Below are 16,597 nucleotides of genomic sequence, written 5' to 3'. Positions count from 1 at the left end.
CTGGCCCATGGGAGACCGGGGGTAGGCCAGTGGGGGGGAGGGGAGTCTCCAGAAACCTCCCTGAAGCTACTGCAGTACCCCGCCCCAGGCTGCCAAAGCCCTCAGCAACAGTAAGCCTGTCATATTTTTTAATGCTTTTACTGCCCCCCGCCCCCTCGAGCTGGGCCTGAACTGGTTCAGATTCGAACCAAACCGGGCCTAGCTCGACTGTACACAGAACTGAACTGGCCCTGGTTAAGCTTGAGTCCAGTTCAGTTTGAGCCAAATCGTGTTTTCTGGTTTTGTGCACATCCCTAAAGCTGATCAGAAAGCTGAACCTCTAAATACGACAGTTTTGACTGATGTTGCTGGGGATCTTTGCTAAATGTAATGTGATGTAAACCTCCCTGATCCATTTTTGAAGGGCAGTATAGAAATCAGTCAATCAATCAATCAATCAATCAATCAAATAAATACATACACACATACATACATACATACATAAAGGTACTTCTGAACTAACATCACTGAAGGATCTTATGGGGTAGGGCATTGCTGGGCACTATCATAATAGCTGTATGGAACCACAAACTTAATTTTGTTTCCAACTAATTACAGAAAAGCCATGCCTCAGCAGTACTAAATAAATAAATAAATAAAGGGCACTAGTGTGGAAGCAACCCTAGACCTTATGGTCTCGTTTAAAAAAAAAAATCCTCAGTGAAAAAGGAAGTCCGTTATACATATCAATAACAGCTTGTTTCTTGAATGCAAATAAAAATACAATTTTCTTCAGCATTTTGGAGATTCACTTACTTGACTTTGGTGGGGGAAAGGAGATTGGCCCCTAGAGGGGTCATTTTGTTTGTACCCCTTTCGACAAGGAAAAAAAGAAGTAGCAGTGAGTTGGCTAGAAACGTAGTTGCTACTGAGAGCTAATCAGATGTAGTTTAGAAAGACAGGAACGAGACAGGGAAATGCCTCACTTCTTGACATAATACTCTTGAAGATACAACATTTCATCTTTCCAAATACTGGCTGAAGTCCAGATTCATGAAGCACTGGTGCACCAAACATGCAGCACACACTACAGGGGAGGGCCAATTTTCGTTCATTTCCCCTTCCTTCTGAAGCCTACAGTGGGGCTATTCTCACGATCAGCAAAAATTGGGCTAGGAGAGCCTAGCCCAATTTTTGCTGACCGTGTAAACCACCAGGCTCGCAGGCTCGCCCGGTGGCTTACAAGCCGCTAGCCCGCTTTTTTAGCTCTCCCCAAAGCCTGGGTTTGTGGAGTGAGCACTCCACAAACCCAGGCTTTCCGATCATGAGTAGCCACGGGGCAGCTCTGTGCCATGGCTACTCATGAGTAGACCCCTGGAGGGGAGGCAAAAAGCTGCCTCCTGGCTCTGGGAGTCTCCCCAGTATGCCCTGCCTGCCTGCGCAGGGCATACTGGAGCTTCCGGTGGCTGCGCGGCCGTCGAGCTCTCCAGCCCCTACAGGCTCCGTCACAAAACCAGCAATCGTGTGAGCGGCCAATCCGGCCACCCAGGGCTCCCTCCCTGCTCATGTGCAGGGAGAGTAGGCTTAGCCTGCTCTCCCCACACACACTCCAAAACTGGGTCTCACTGATCGTGAGACCCAGCTCAGTGACTCCCAAAAATATATCCCTGAGGGCTACATGAGGACAGATGTAGCTGTGAGACCCAGCTCTTCCCCTTCAGAGGGAAGGGGAGAGCGACAAAAACCACTCCTTCCCCGTAGCATGTGGAACATGTTTACTGCAGCAGCGCTTGGTTAGTCTGAATGTTGACAAGGGCCGCTCTAGAGGGGAGGCAAGGGTGGCCAGCCCTCGAAATCCATAAACGCACTTTACCCCTTCTGTGCTTCCTCTCAATTTTTTTCCCTGGTGCTGCCACTGGATGTCAACCACTATATTTTCAAGTTGCACCATCAATACATTTAAGTTTGCAGAAAGGTGTGCATGTGTTTCTTCCAACATTTTCCAGCCCTTTCTTTCCTCTCTCTTTCTTTTCCTCTCCACTTTATTTGAAGAAGAGCAATAATGTTTCCGCACCCTTTGGCTGGCTCCCAATACGCAAACTTGGTAAGACCATGAATGCAAATAAGGAGTGATTCTGGTTTAGCTGCAATCTCCGCTGCAGAGCTGAGGTCTGTTTGATGTTCTGTTGAGTGGCGGGATGGAGGGAACATTATTTCCTGCTAACTGGAAGAGCTTATTAAATCCTTGATTTGAAATCTTACTGTCAAAGAGAACACAATCAGCTGATGCTGTGTGAAAGGTTTGCATTGTCAATTCTTGCTGAGCCTTAAAACTGGCACAAAACATAAAGTGAAGGGACATTAAATGAACTGACAGTCTGAGGTTTCTACTGTAAACCTCCAGGAAATAATTATTTGGGTTTGCAATGTTAAAAAGGGTGATTCCAGTAGAAGAAAAAATGAGGCCTTTTGTTTTAAGCAGAACTGAGAGTTTATTTTTTTTTAAAAAAAACACAGGGTAGAATGAAATTGTTAGAGCATTTTAAAAATAAATAAAGAGAGAGATTATGAAAAAAATTTCCGGGAAACTGTTTGAAGGTGAATTCACCATTTGTATAGAATCATTTGTATAGTATTGTGGCAGTTTATATCACCATTTGTATAGTATTGTGGCAGTTTATATGAAGTTACAAAAGCTTATGATTGTGACAATAATAAATACAGAATGTAGTCAGTTCAGACATCACACTAGTCTTGTCCCCCATGATGTCCTCACTTCCCATACCCATGTGAATTTCTGCTTCCAGTTTAGGTTATGTTAAACCAAGATTAATCATGATGTCCAAACTGACTGATTTTGGTCTATCCTAATCTATTTACTTGCTATAAACCACAATGTGTAGCCTACACGTTGTGGTTCATTTTAAGTAGGGTAGAATAAACCAAGATTGGTTGGTTTGGACATCATAATTGATCTTGGTTTATTGTAACCTACATTGGAAGTAGATGCTCACACAGACCTGGGGCGGGAGCATGCACTCCTAAGGCTCGGGGACATGGTGTGATGCCAGACTTTAACTATTTTTCCACATGACATCTGAACATAGATGGGAAATTTGCTGCAACTGGGAAAATATGAAAGGTTGTAAAATATGATTTTTTTTCCTTATTCATATTCTCAGCCTAACCTACCTCACAGGGTTGTTGTGAGAAAATAAATAAATAAATAAGCTGTGCAAACGTTCTGTTAGGAGTAAAGTACCTGACAGAGTTGAGGTAAAGGTGACCAATTGTATTGGTGCAGTAGCATCAGACTCTTCAAGTCTAAACAAAGATTTTTTAATCGCCCTAATAAAGAGTAGTGATGGGTCTGGACCGGTCCGGAGGCAATTGTAAAGGACTCCGGACTGTCCGGACCGGTTCGGACCTGGCTGGTCCGGTCCGGTCCGGGTGGAGGGGGTCCCTTTAAGGGCGGGGAGGGTTTACTTACCCCTCCCACCGCTTTGCCCCCTCCAGCGCCCGTATTTTCTGTAGAAATTGGGGCGGCAGGATACCTCCCCGACGCCCCTTCTGCCTCCTCCTCATTGCAAAAGGCTGCGACAAGGCTTCTGCGCACGCGGCGCGTGAGCTTCATGTCTCCCCAACGCGACGGGTAGACCAGGCCTCCGGCAATCGGAGGCCCAGTCTACCCGTCGCGTCGGGGAGACGTGAAGCTCGCGTGCCGCGTGCGCATGCGCAGAAGGCTTGTCGCAGCCTTTTGCAATGAGGAGGAGGCAGAAGGGGCGGCGGGGAGGTATCCTGCCGCCCCAATTTCTACAGAAAATACGGGCGCTGGAGGGGGCAAAGCGGTGGGAGGGGTAAGTAAACCCTCCCCGCCCTTAAAGGGACCCTCTCCACAGTGCCGGACCGCAGCTGTGCGGTTCCATGCACACCCCTAATAAAGAGCTCTGTGTTTCTCAAATGCTCACATCTCAGTACACCAACAGAAGATAAAAGATTATCCAGCAAACAGCATCATAGTTTATTCCTTAATAAATAATGATACATATCTAGTGTAATTACGGATTTCATAACACCAGCTTTGCTGGTGGAATGACCGTAACAATAAAGATTTGATTTGATAACACTAGCTTGCACAGCTTTTAAAATTTGTGCCATAGGCTCCAGTACCACAGACAAGAGGAGGGAAGATTTAGTTTAAAGCATCTGAAGAGAAGTGTTTCAAACTAGCAATAAAAGAACTCAGTTGTTGGGACATGTTTTGGACAGTCAGAGGGTTGAGAAAAAGACTGGGTGGGGTGGGGTGGGGGGTGGGGAGGTACCTTTAGCACACTGACCTAAGTTTAATTCAGCAGCTACCTCAAACTCCAAATCCATCTGTCTCAGTCACTGGAAGAGAGAAATGGTACGTTGCTTAGTGATGAGACAGTAGCGCTAACAAACTTGGCAGAAGTTCTGAAAGGTGTCATGTGACTAACCCTTGGGGCTACAAGAAATGGATAATTTCACCCAAAATCATCAACGGAAGACTTATCGTCAGCTAGAACCAAACAGACACATCATACTGTCTGTTTTTTTATGATGACAAATGCATGCAAACTAGTATATCTTAACTATTATATATAAAATTTACGTGTAAGCACATTTTTTTCTTACTCTGTAGGCATGCAAGCGCATGGGTATTCAGCATCCCTACAGGGTTCTGGAAGTTATCATCTCCACACAGGGACAGGTGATAGCACAGGATCAGGTGACAGCCTGCTGGGGCTAATGGAGTGTTCTGGACTCAGTCTGAAGAAGTGACATGTTGGAGGTAAGGCTCTGAGGGAAAGAAGCGGACTGGCAGATTTCTGGCAAGGCTTGTAATTATGATTTCACTTTTAATGGGTTTCCTCAAACATCTGCTTTAAAGTTTATTGAACGAAAGAGACATACTTTTGAAAGATTTTTTTTAAAAGCCAACTTGTTTTTCTACACTTTTTACATTACTCACCTGAATGAAATATTACATCATGAACATGGAAACATTTATTATTTGAATTCTAAACTAGGTGCACCTCAGTAATATAAGATTATGGCTGAGCAAAATGTTTTACATCTGAGTCAGATATAGTATTAGACAGTAGGACTGTATCCCCCCACCCTCTCTCTCTCCCCAGATACATATGGTAGGTAATAACACATTACAACAGCAATCCTATAAAAGACATTAGGTCTGTTCACACAAACATTTGGGGGTAGCTTGGAGAGTAAGAGAGCTCCTACTCCAGTAGCAGCACATGATCAGAAGATTTGTTTTGGTCTGCAAACCCAGGAAACACACAATTAAGCCCAGTGAGGTGTCCATTGTTGAAACTGGGAACTGCAAACACGGAAAGTCCTCCAAAGGCCTAGTGGCCACCATGCTTTGCACTGCCAGTAGATTGGAAAGTAATTACATCTGCAGCTGCCCTCTGATTTGTCCCGAAGCAGCAGGAAGCGGACCCAGTCCTGCTGAAACCACTTCATCTACTGGATCATAGACTGTGCTTTGCAGAGTGGCAAATCCATGGATGGCAGTTCCTGTACTCTTATTGTTTCCAGGCCTGCTGGGAACAAGCAGATACACACAATGAGAAAAGCAAGGCAAGAGAGCTCTTCTTTCCTCTTACCTTGGTTAAGAGCAAGGTACAAAAGCTGGGCTACCCTGCTTTGAAGTGCCAACTGTCAACTACCATGTGCCAACTACACCCCACTCCCACCCACAAGGCAGTGGGGTACTACTCAGTTTATGTTCTATGATTTTTTTCAAGTTTTTAGGCTCTTTGCTGTCTAATAACCTTTCCTCATAATGAATCCCTATAAGTATTCATTACACACCAAAGAGTCTAAACACCTCAAAATTCCTAAAATATAAACTGAATACCCAGTGGTTTGTGGGTTCGGGAGTAGTTGGAACATGGGATGCAACTAATTCCCCACCCCACCTGCAAATTAGTGGGATCAAAATGAACAGAAGAAATGAAAGTGTGTAATGAAGACACAAAAGAATTGAAACACTTGAAAAATACCTAAAAAATAAATTGAGTACCCCAGTGTGTGTGTGTGTGTGTGTGGGGGGTGTAGTTGGCACATGGCAGTGGATAGTTGGCACTGTCCAATGACAGTAAAAATGAACAGAAGAAACGAAGGCGTATAATGAATTCTAATAGGGATTCATTATGAGGAAAAGTTATTAGACACCAAAGAATCTAAACATTTCAATATTTCTAAAAATTAAAATGAGTACCCCACTGCCTTGCAGGTGGGGATGGGGTGGGGTTTAGTCGGAACATGGACGTTGACAGTTGGCACTGTCCAGTGACAGTCATAATGAACCGAAGAAATGAAGGTGTGCAATTAATTGTCATAGGGATTCATTATGATGAAAAGTTATTGTACACCAAAGAATCTGAATGGTACAAAAGACATTTAAAAACCCCCTCTGTAAATTCATATTTTTAAAAAGACAAAGAGTTTGTGCACACAATCAAATAAGCGGGAAGGGCTGAAAGGGCTGGCAGGGAGGCATGCTCCCGCCTGCTTCCCTGCACACGATCTCCCTCCCCACTGTGTTCTGTTGCTTGCCGTGGCACAGGAGTGGCGCTGTGGTGAGCAGCAGATCAGGGAGCCAGAGGAGGTTGTCCTCGGGTATCCCTTAATGCACCGCACCAGGAGCGTGGTGCATGGAGGGAGCCGGGCACTCTTGCTGCCTTGGCTTTGGGATGTGTTCACACACGACCCTAGCACCAGGGTTAAGTGCACACTCACACCCTTAACCCTGGCTAAAGGCCATGGCAAAAAGTAGAGTTAGGCAGGGCGGGAGCACCAGGATCAGGAGTGATCTCTGCACTCCACGTGAGCAGCTTATCCCAGGCTGGACTGCCCTAGTCTGCGTGAGGCTGCTCATGAGAATAGTGTCAAATTATGTAGGTAGTAAAAATGTTGAGTAAAGTATGCTGGTTGAGACTTTGTTATTGCTACCTACGTCACTGCAACCTGATAGCTTATCATCACATTCATTTCCTGCTGGTTCAATATTAGATCAGCTCCCCAGCCAGTGTGGTGTAGTGGTTAGAGTGCTTTTGGACTAGGACTGGGGAGGCCCTAGTTCAAATCCACATTCAGCCATGAAACTACTGCATGGCTCTGGACCAGTCAAATATCTCTTAGTCTAAACTACCTCACAGGGTTGTTGTAAGGATCAATATAACCATGCATACCATTCTGGGCTCCTTGAAGGAATAGCAGGATATACATGTAGTATCAATTAACCAATCTTTATTACAGTCAAAGACCAGCTTAAAGTACAGGGCAAAAGATGGGTAAAAGGGTAGATTCCATAAAAAGCCTAGGTCATAATAATACAGCAACGTAGCTAAACTGACCTGATTCTTATGAAGCTGTTAAATTTTAAAAGTGATAAAAACTAAACAGGTTTTAGATTAAAACTTTAAGGAACTAGGAAACAGTTACTATGAGTTATGAAACTATAAAAGTTTAGGCTATATCAACTGTAAAGGTTATAAAACTGTAAAAACCCATAGCGTAGTTATTAATGTAGTAGATATAGTAAAATAGACTGCTGCTGGAACTCAAAACTGAGGTTTTATCATAAACATGCTAGTATAGTCTAGACATTTGTTAATAAATAAATTTAATGAATAAAGCAATAATTGTTTTCTAGACACGTAAGCAGAATTTGCATTACTTGTGTGTATATTAGATGTATGTGAAGGTTGCCAGTTTGAATCCCCACTGGTACTATATCAGGCAGCAACAATATAGGAAGGTGCTGAAAGGCATCATCTCATACTGCGCGGGAGGATGCAATGGTAGACCCCTCCTGTATTCTACCAAAGACAACCACAGTGTTCTGTGGGCACCAGGAGTCGAAATCAACTTGACAGCACACTTTACTTACAGTTTATGTAACATGACATGCGAAATAAAATACATGCTGAGTTGCTCCCACTCCAGAATAACATGAGGACCTCAGGTCATTGCCAACATGTCTAGCTGAGCCTTGAATTAGGGGGGCCAATGGAGAATAACTGGTCTCCTTTCACTACCGGTTTCCTACCCAAAGCTAAGTATCTTGGAGTGGATACTTAGATATTAAGTATCTAAGTATGTGGGCCCTAATATGGGACTTCTGATATGGGTTCTTCTGATAAGAGTCCTGGGTCTGAGGGCACATGCTCAAGTTAAGCAAGTCTAGATTTGGTCAGTTTTATAGAGAAGGATGTCCTCCTAGTTGGGGTGGCATGACAGATAAACTAAGTCACTGCAGTAGGATACTGTCTACCAACATTTGGGCATGTATTTATCATTTATTTATTTATTTGATTTATATACCGCTTTTTTAAAATGGCTCAGGGCGGTTCACAATTAAAACAAACCACTAAAACAGTAAAGAGCTAAAACAAATTAAAAACAATATAACAATTAACAATTAAAAACATTTAAAAACAAGAATTAAACAATTACAGTGATTAAAAACCCCAAAATCAGGTTTTGAATTTTAAAATAAACCAGCAATTAAAAAACCCCAAATTTAGGAAGCTCAGAAAGCTTGGGTGAAAAGATGGGTTTTCAGGTGTTTTTTGAAAATTGCCAGAGATGGGGAGGATCGTATCTCAGCAGGGAGCGCATTCCACAATCTTGGGACAGCGACCGAGAAGGCCCGTCTCTGTGTAGCTACCAAATAAGTTGGTGGTAACTGGAGACAGACCTCCTCAGATGACCTCAGTGGGCGGTGGGGCTCATAATGAAGAAGACGCTCTCTTAGATACCCAGGGCCTAAGCCATTTAGGGCTTTGTTAAGTTATAACTAGCACTTTGTATTTTGTCCGGGAACCTATTGGCAGCCAGTGTAACTCCATCAGTAAAGGAGTAACATGGTCTCTCCGAGATGACCCAGAGACCAACCTGGCTGCTGCATTCTGAACCAACTGAAGTTTCCAGACTACGTACAAAGGCAGCCCCATGTAGAGCGCATTACAAAAGTCCAGTCTGGAGGTTACCAACAGATGTACCACAGTTTTGAGGTCATTGATCTCGAGAAATGGGCGCAGCTGGCGTATCAGACGGAGCTGATAGAAAGCACCCCTGGCCGCCGCCTCAACCTGAGAAACCAGAGAGAGGCATGGATCCAGAAGTACTCCCAGACTGCGAACCTGTTCCTTTTGGGGAAGTGTGACCCTATCTAGAACAGGCAGATCAAAATTGTCTCTAGAGTTCTGACCCCGCACAATAAGTACCTCCGTCTCTTCTGGATTCAGCTTCAGTTTATTCTCCCTCATCTAGCCCATTACTGCTTCCAGGCAGGCATTTAGGGACGAGATGCCAGCTCCTGAAGAAGTTGACATGGAGAAGTAGATCTGGGTGTCATCAGTGTACTGGTAACACCCAGCTCCAAATCTCCTGATGATCTGTCCCAGCAGTTTCATGTAGATGTTAAAAAGCATTGGAGAAAGTACGGAGCCTTGAGGGACACCATACTTAAGCTCAGATTTTGAAGAGCAACAGACTCCAAGCGACACCATCTGGAATCTATCCGAGAGGTAGGAGTGGAACCACTGTAAAACAGTGCCTCCCACCCCCAACCCCCTCAGACTTTCCAGAAGGATACTATGGTCGATAGTATCAAAAGCCACTGAGAGATCCAAAAGGACCAACAGAGTCACACTTCCTCTGTCAATTCCCAATTGGAGATCATCCATCAGGCCGACCAAGGCAGTCTCCACCCCAGAGCCTGCCCGAAAACCAGTTTGAAATGGGTCTAGATAATCAGTTTCCTCCAAGACCGCCTGGAGTTGAGAGGCCACCACTCTCAATTACCTTGCCCAGCCATGGGAGGTTGGAAACAGGCCTATAATTGCTCAACTCTGAGGGATCTAATGCAGGCTTCTTTAGAAGAGGTCTAATGGTTGCCTCCTTAAGAAAAGGAGGGATTCTGCCCTCCCTCAGAGAAGCATTTATGATTTCCCCCAGGCTGTTCACAACAACCTCCCTGCTAGCTATATTGGACAAGGGTCAAGCCATGGTGGACAAGGATCAAGAGAACAAGTGGTAGGCCTCTCCGCTCTAAGCAGCTTGCCCACATCCTCAGGAGTCACAAACTGAAACCGATCCAGTTGAACCACATAAGTGGAGTTGTCAGACACCTCCAATTCAGGCATCAAATTAATTGTGGAGTCTCTGTCTAAGCTGGCCCGAATCCGAGAGATTTTATCTGCAAAAAACTCTTTAAACACATTGCAGTGGGTAACTGATGGCTCCAAATTCTGATTCAAGGAAGGGAGGCCACTTACTAGCCCTCTCACAACCCTGAACAACTCCGCTGGACGTGAACTCACAGAGGCAGTACGGGCAGAAAAGAACTGCCTCTTTGCCACATGTATTGTCTGCGCCTAGATCTTTAAATGTGCTCTATGTTGCAATCTGTCAGTTTCGAGTCGAGTCTTCCTCCACTTGCATTCCAGTCGCCTACCTTGCTGCTTCAGCCCCCGTATATCTTCCATATACCAAGGGGCCAAATTTGAAGCAGGTCAGAGGGGACGCTTGGGAGCAATCATTTCTACTGCCCTGGTGAGCAAATTGTTTCAATTCTCAACCAGGGCTTCAACAGGATCACCAGCAAAGCCAACATTAAATCCCTCCAAGGCTTCTTGGAATCTTAGTGGACCCAATAACCTCTTCAGGCAGACCACTCTAATGGGGCCCTCGCCCCTACGGAGGTGGGAAGTGGTTGTAAGTCCAACCTTAACCAGATGGTGGTCCGTCCATGACAATGGGGAAATCACAGGAGTCCCCACCCACGGAACACCACCTTGATCAGAGTAAAATACCAAATCAAGCATGTGACCTGCAATATGTGTCGGTCCAGAGACCACTCGGGATAGGCCCATAGTTGTCATGGCTGCTATGAACTCCTGAGCTACTCCAGACAGATTGGCCCCGAAATGAACATTGAAGTCCCCCAGCTCCAAGAGTCTGGGAGACTCCAACGCGAGTTCCGCGACCATGTCCGTGAGCTCAGTAAGGGATTCCACTGGGCAGTGGGGAGATGGGTACACCAACAGAAGTCCCAATCTATCCCTGGTCCCCAAACTCAAGGACACACGTTCAATATGGTCCGATACCCTGACAGGGACCCTGGTAAGGGAGATGTTATCCTTATAGACCACAGCCACCCCACCTCCCCGCCCATGTCCCCTCACCTGCTCCTCTACAAAATATCCTGGAGGGAGAAGCTGGGATCAAACTGGACCACTAACCTCCCCCAACCAAGTCTCGGTAATACATACCAGGTCGGCTCCTTCATCCATGGTCAAATCTCGGGTGATTTCAGATTTATTTTGGATGGACCTGGCATTACAGAAGAGCAGGGAAAAGCTATGTGGGTTGTTGGCAGTGCTCCCCGAGGTCAAAGAGCTGGCAGGACAGCCAGAAGGGGAGACAGCTATTAACTTTCTGACTACCCTTCCCCTGGAATGGCCCGCTGACCTGCCAACATTACTTCTTCTATTCCTCACCACCACCGGAATAGCTGTGTATAACTGTTTACTACTGAGTCAAGCCAGTTATCCATCTCAATCACTTTTGTTTTCTGTGGCTGGGAGTGGTTCTCCAAGGTCTGAGGCAGAGATCCTTCATAGCCCTGCTAATTCAGACCATTTAACTGAAGAAACCACGCATTACATCAACAAAGCACGGGTCCTTCCACTGAGCTGTGAACCTTTGCTAATTCTTTCCCAATGACTATTCAAAATACTGTGAATGACTCGAAATATACAAAAAGTTTTATCTGTCATCAGTAACCTTTAAAACCAGGAGGGACAAATGTAATATATTCAAAAGTTTGAATATACAGTAACAATTTTTCCCCTATTACTTTTGCAAAGCAGAAGGAAGGTGGGGGATTGGGATGAGGTAGGCAATATAAATATCTGAAGTGATGGCTCTCAATCTGAAAAACAATCCTGTATATGGCAGGAGCAAAATATATTTTCCTTAGAGCTTTGTGAAGTCCAGGAGAAGACTAATTGAAGCTGAATGTTGTCTGGAATTCCAAGTAGCTTTGCATGTTAATATTTGGGGTTGGACTTTTTTACTTGACTTGTATCAACCCTTTCTCCCACCCACATTTGCTTCAGTTCTAATTGGCTTATCCGTCTCACTACTTTATTTGGTAGGCAACTCTTTTAGAAGGGATTGTTTAGAAGGGATTTTGTTGCAAACTGCCCAGAGATGTAAGTTTTGGGCAGTATAGAAATACGTTAAATAAATAAATAAATAAATAAATAAATAAATAAATAAATAAATAAATAAATTGTAGAAGGGATTGTCAAAGGCATGAAGACTGCAAGTATGGAACCCCCTCCAGCTTAATGGGGCAACCAACTCCCCCTCATTCCCTGCAACCCTCCTTCCTTTCTAATTAACAATTCCTAGCCTAGCATTCAATCCTATTGAAAAAGCAACATATTGTTCTTCCATCTCCTCAGGGAAACCTTACCAGCAGTTCTGTTAAGGGCCACACATAATCTCAGATACCCGAAATCATGTTTCACTGTCGCATGCAGGTCCCAGTTTAACTTTTTATGGCAAACTATTCTGGGGAACATTACTTCTGATTTAACAAAACAGTTAAGTGATGGACATTTCTTGAAGTTCCAAGACTGGGAAATGTGTTCTCCTTTGGGCTGGCAGCATTGTTTCTTCAATACTTCTGCATTTTTTAAGGTGGGAAGATTATGTCCCCTCGTACTTCAAATATAACCTTGTGCCATCATTGTCATAAGCTATGATTTGATAGAAAACTTTTTGTTAAACAAGGACTTTATTCTGTCATTCTGACCACTGTTCTATCAAAAGGATGCTGATGCTTTTGGTTGAATTAAAGCATCACTGCAATATACAAACTTGTTAAATAAATAAATAAATAAATAATCAATCAATCTTGCTTGGCTTGCTCTAGTCTCTTATATTGGGCACATGATACAGTTTGCTACTGAAAACAATGAAAGTAAGTTGTAGAAGAACATATTATAACAGCAAAGTTCATGAGCTTAAATGGTGGTTTACATCAGTGGTTGTCAAATATTTTGGAAAGGGATCGACACAATCTCATCAACTCTGTTCATTATGGCTGTTAGAGAAGTTAGGCCTTTCCAATACCACCACATTATGTCACCTCACTCTAATATTACATGTAACATTCTCAAAACCTTCCTTTCTTTCAACCATTCCTCCCCACCTTCGTCCTTTATTTATTTTATTGCAAACAAAGCAGATGTTATAAGTACATGTACTCAGTACTTTGTGTGTGTGTGTGTGTGTGTGTGTGTGTGTGTGTGTGTGTATTTATTTATTTATTTATTTATTTATTTATTTATTTATTTATTTAGTGGCTCCCTGTCCCCAAAGGGCTTTTGTAATGTTTCATAGTCATAGGCTTGGGCTTCTTCTTCTTTTTTCGATTTAATGATGGTTTTTATAAATGTTTTGTAATGGTGTCCGATGATTTTTAATCATCATCATCATCATCATCATCATCTAATGCAAGTTAGATTTTAGGCATGTTGGTTAAACATGCACTCTAATGCAAGTTGCATTTGGAAGGCATTGCAGCGCCCATGGTGAATGGGCCATCATGGGACCTTTGTTTCACAAAAAGGTGTAAATAGGTGTGATTATAAGGTGTAATTAGGCCCAGGGGTGGGGGACATATACAAAGCCATACCTCAGAAGGATGCCACTCACTAAGTGTACAATAATTAAATGTTGAGAAAGCAAGTGATATTCTTGAATGTGTGAACTATCCATTGGAAGACCATTCTTTTTATGTGGAAGTAAGTCCTTTGTGAAATGAAGGCTCTTACTTCTAAGTACGCATGGGTAGGCCTGGGCAGTTACTTTCACAGACATGAGAGTGCCAAAATGTCTATTTTCCTAACGGGGTACATTACACATGCGAACATATAATGGTTGTTTTCCTTGGGAGATTTTGAGTAGAGCAGTAGTGGAGGGCAGAGGGAGAGGAGTATAACCATTTCCTTCCCTGTTGCTTCTCCACTCTGAATACCACTTTTCCTGACATGAGTTTCAAATAAGCATTTGGGAAAAGAGTGAGATCAAGGGTGGAGGAAGCACCCTGGAGTAATTTAGTACAAGGAAATAGCAGGAAGTAAAATAATTGAGCACATATACCCATACCCCACATTGCTCCAAATCTACCCCATAAAGCTGGTTCTTCTCCACACAAAGAAAAGTAGCCATCATTTTGTTGTATGGAGCATATCAGGTTCAATTATGCCCCTGGGATCTTATGTAAAGCAGAACCTCAACGGATGCTATATAAATACGTATGGTGAAGATAGTCAACATTACCCATACACTGTGGCATAAATATAAATAGGATCTTGAATTTCTGAGGTCCTTTCCCAGGGAGGAAATTTTAGCTTACCTGCGAATATTTTTTCATGCTTGGCCTGCAGGAGGTTGTTGAGGAGAACTGGCTCTCACCATCTTGACTGCAGCTGTGCACATGTATGTTCCCTTTCCCAGAGGAGGGTCTACATCGTCTTGGCATTGCCATTTTGGCTGCTTGCAAATGTCAGGCTGTTATCACAATGGCAGCAACTATGCCCGCCCCATCTCTTTGATCTATTAAACACAATAAAGTAAATGATGGTGAAGAATTTGGGGATTTAACCTGGGAATACAGTATTCCAGTGCATTCTCTCCTCTTGCGAGAATCGTGTCCATTCTTCATCCCAAGTATACTTGTCAAACAGCATGATATTGTTAACCATATTGCGACTTGGGACTCGGATATAAGAAAAGTGTGATCCAAGTTTCTCTGGAAGTCATGCAAACTTAGACATGAATCAAGTGCAAAGGACTTAACCTTATACTGAAAAGGACTTAAGCATATTTTGAGCACATCTTGAAATATTACCCTGAATATGGAGGTTTTGCTAAATGTGAGCTTTGGAAATTAGATGGGTACAAATTTCAAATCCAAGATAGGGGTTCTGTGAGTAGGTTATTCAGTGCAAAGAAACAAATTGCAAAACCACTGACAGGCCTTTGTGGCTGTTGCTCTTATCAATCCATAGTTTTCCAGCTATTCTGTCACCTGTCCACCAAGTAATTTATTTAAAAAGGGAAAATGAAAAGAAAGAAAATCTCACCAAACGTCAAGGCAGCTTTCATTTTTGTGTGTGTCGTCCGCTTTATTTCATGTGTGCAATGTGGGAAATTCACGGATTTCCAGTCCATTAAAACACATTTCAGAGCTGTGTTGTTTGAAGTTACTTTACTTCAGAAACAGCTCTTTTCAATTAACTCTGAAACCTCTTTCAACAGCCTTTCATAAATAGGCCAACATCAATGGCATGCTCTGAGTCAGTGTGTATCTCTAATGGAAATGCACAATGGGCCGAGCTCCATGCCTGCAGGGGGAACATCTTCCATTTCAGACAGATTCAATGAGAAGTTTTGCCAGCTATTCTAGGTCTCTCACTTTTTTTGTCTCAGGTTTAGCTCATAGCTGATCAATGGCTGTGCTTTTTAATTACACTGTACGGTCTGTAATGATTTGTCATTCATTGAACCTGGTGTTCTTTTTAGTCAGCATGGATATAAGCAAGTCAAAGAAGGAAAAGAAAGTCATATTAACCCTCTCTGTTAAATGCTTGGAATTGTCTTCTTCTTCTTCTTCTTCTTCTTCTTCTTCTTCTTCTTCTTCTTCTTCTTCTTCTTCTTCTTCTTCTTCTTCTTTTTTGGTCACACAACACAACTGCTTCCTAGCAACAGAGGGCAAGGCAAACAGAGAGAATTTCAGGGCCCAGCAAAGTCCAGCTTCTTTCAGATGGAGAAAGTGAGGACTGACAAAACTAGTTCCGTTCATATGAAGGCTGGGTGGAATTGTGAGATAAAGAAGCAATCTATGAGGAGTGGAATTGGGATTTGGGGTCAATGAGCATTGCCATTTCAATTTAGATGTCAAACTAAATTAAAGAGATGTATATTTTGGGTGGTATAAATATTTTATAAATAAATAAGAATAAATCAATAGCAAGTTGCTTGAAAGTGTTTCATATGCATGTTTTTCAACCGTTTAATTCCTCAACAGCCTTCTCTTATTCCCTTCAACACTGTCTTTACTGTTTCAGACTTCCAGAAAAATATCTCTCTCTATATATACATTAAAGACATTGTGTCCTCAAAGCCCAAATGTTCTTTCTAGAGGCCAACCTGATTGCCTGAAACACTAGTCAAGGGGAAAAAAGCATGTTGATGTGCTTGATAAATTTAAATTAAAGTCCAAGAGGACACTGAATTGTAACATCCATGTGTTGCAGGACAAAAACCTTACCTTGGAAAGCTGAGCAATTTTGAAAATAAGGTGAAATTTAGGTGATTTAGAAAGGATGACAAGTTATTTTAACATGGGGTTACATTTAGGACAGATGCACAGTGGTGATTATTATTGCCTCTTTCCCCCCTTGTACTTGATTTATATTTAAATTCACATGATTAATCAACTGATATATTTTTTTCATTGGATGAGATCCATGATTTTATT

General features: G+C 42.9%; 1 long non-coding RNA gene across 1 annotated transcript; it reads right to left on the bottom strand.

Annotated features, from left to right (window-relative positions):
- Positions 1 to 5,161: 5,161 nt before the first annotated feature.
- Positions 5,162 to 15,805, bottom strand: LOC128335640 (uncharacterized). Its single transcript, XR_008311669.1, has 3 exons — positions 15,689 to 15,805; positions 14,471 to 14,670; positions 5,162 to 5,567 (listed from the first exon to the last, which is right to left on the bottom strand). It is a non-coding gene; the product is annotated as an uncharacterized LOC128335640 (long non-coding RNA).
- Positions 15,806 to 16,597: the final 792 nt, after the last annotated feature.

The sequence above is a fragment of the Hemicordylus capensis genome, chromosome 1, assembly GCF_027244095.1.
Source record: "Hemicordylus capensis ecotype Gifberg chromosome 1, rHemCap1.1.pri, whole genome shotgun sequence".
Lineage (NCBI taxonomy): Eukaryota > Metazoa > Chordata > Lepidosauria > Squamata > Cordylidae > Hemicordylus > Hemicordylus capensis.
The sequence above is the reverse complement of the archived record's forward strand: the minus strand, read 5'-3'. Positions and strand labels throughout refer to the sequence as shown.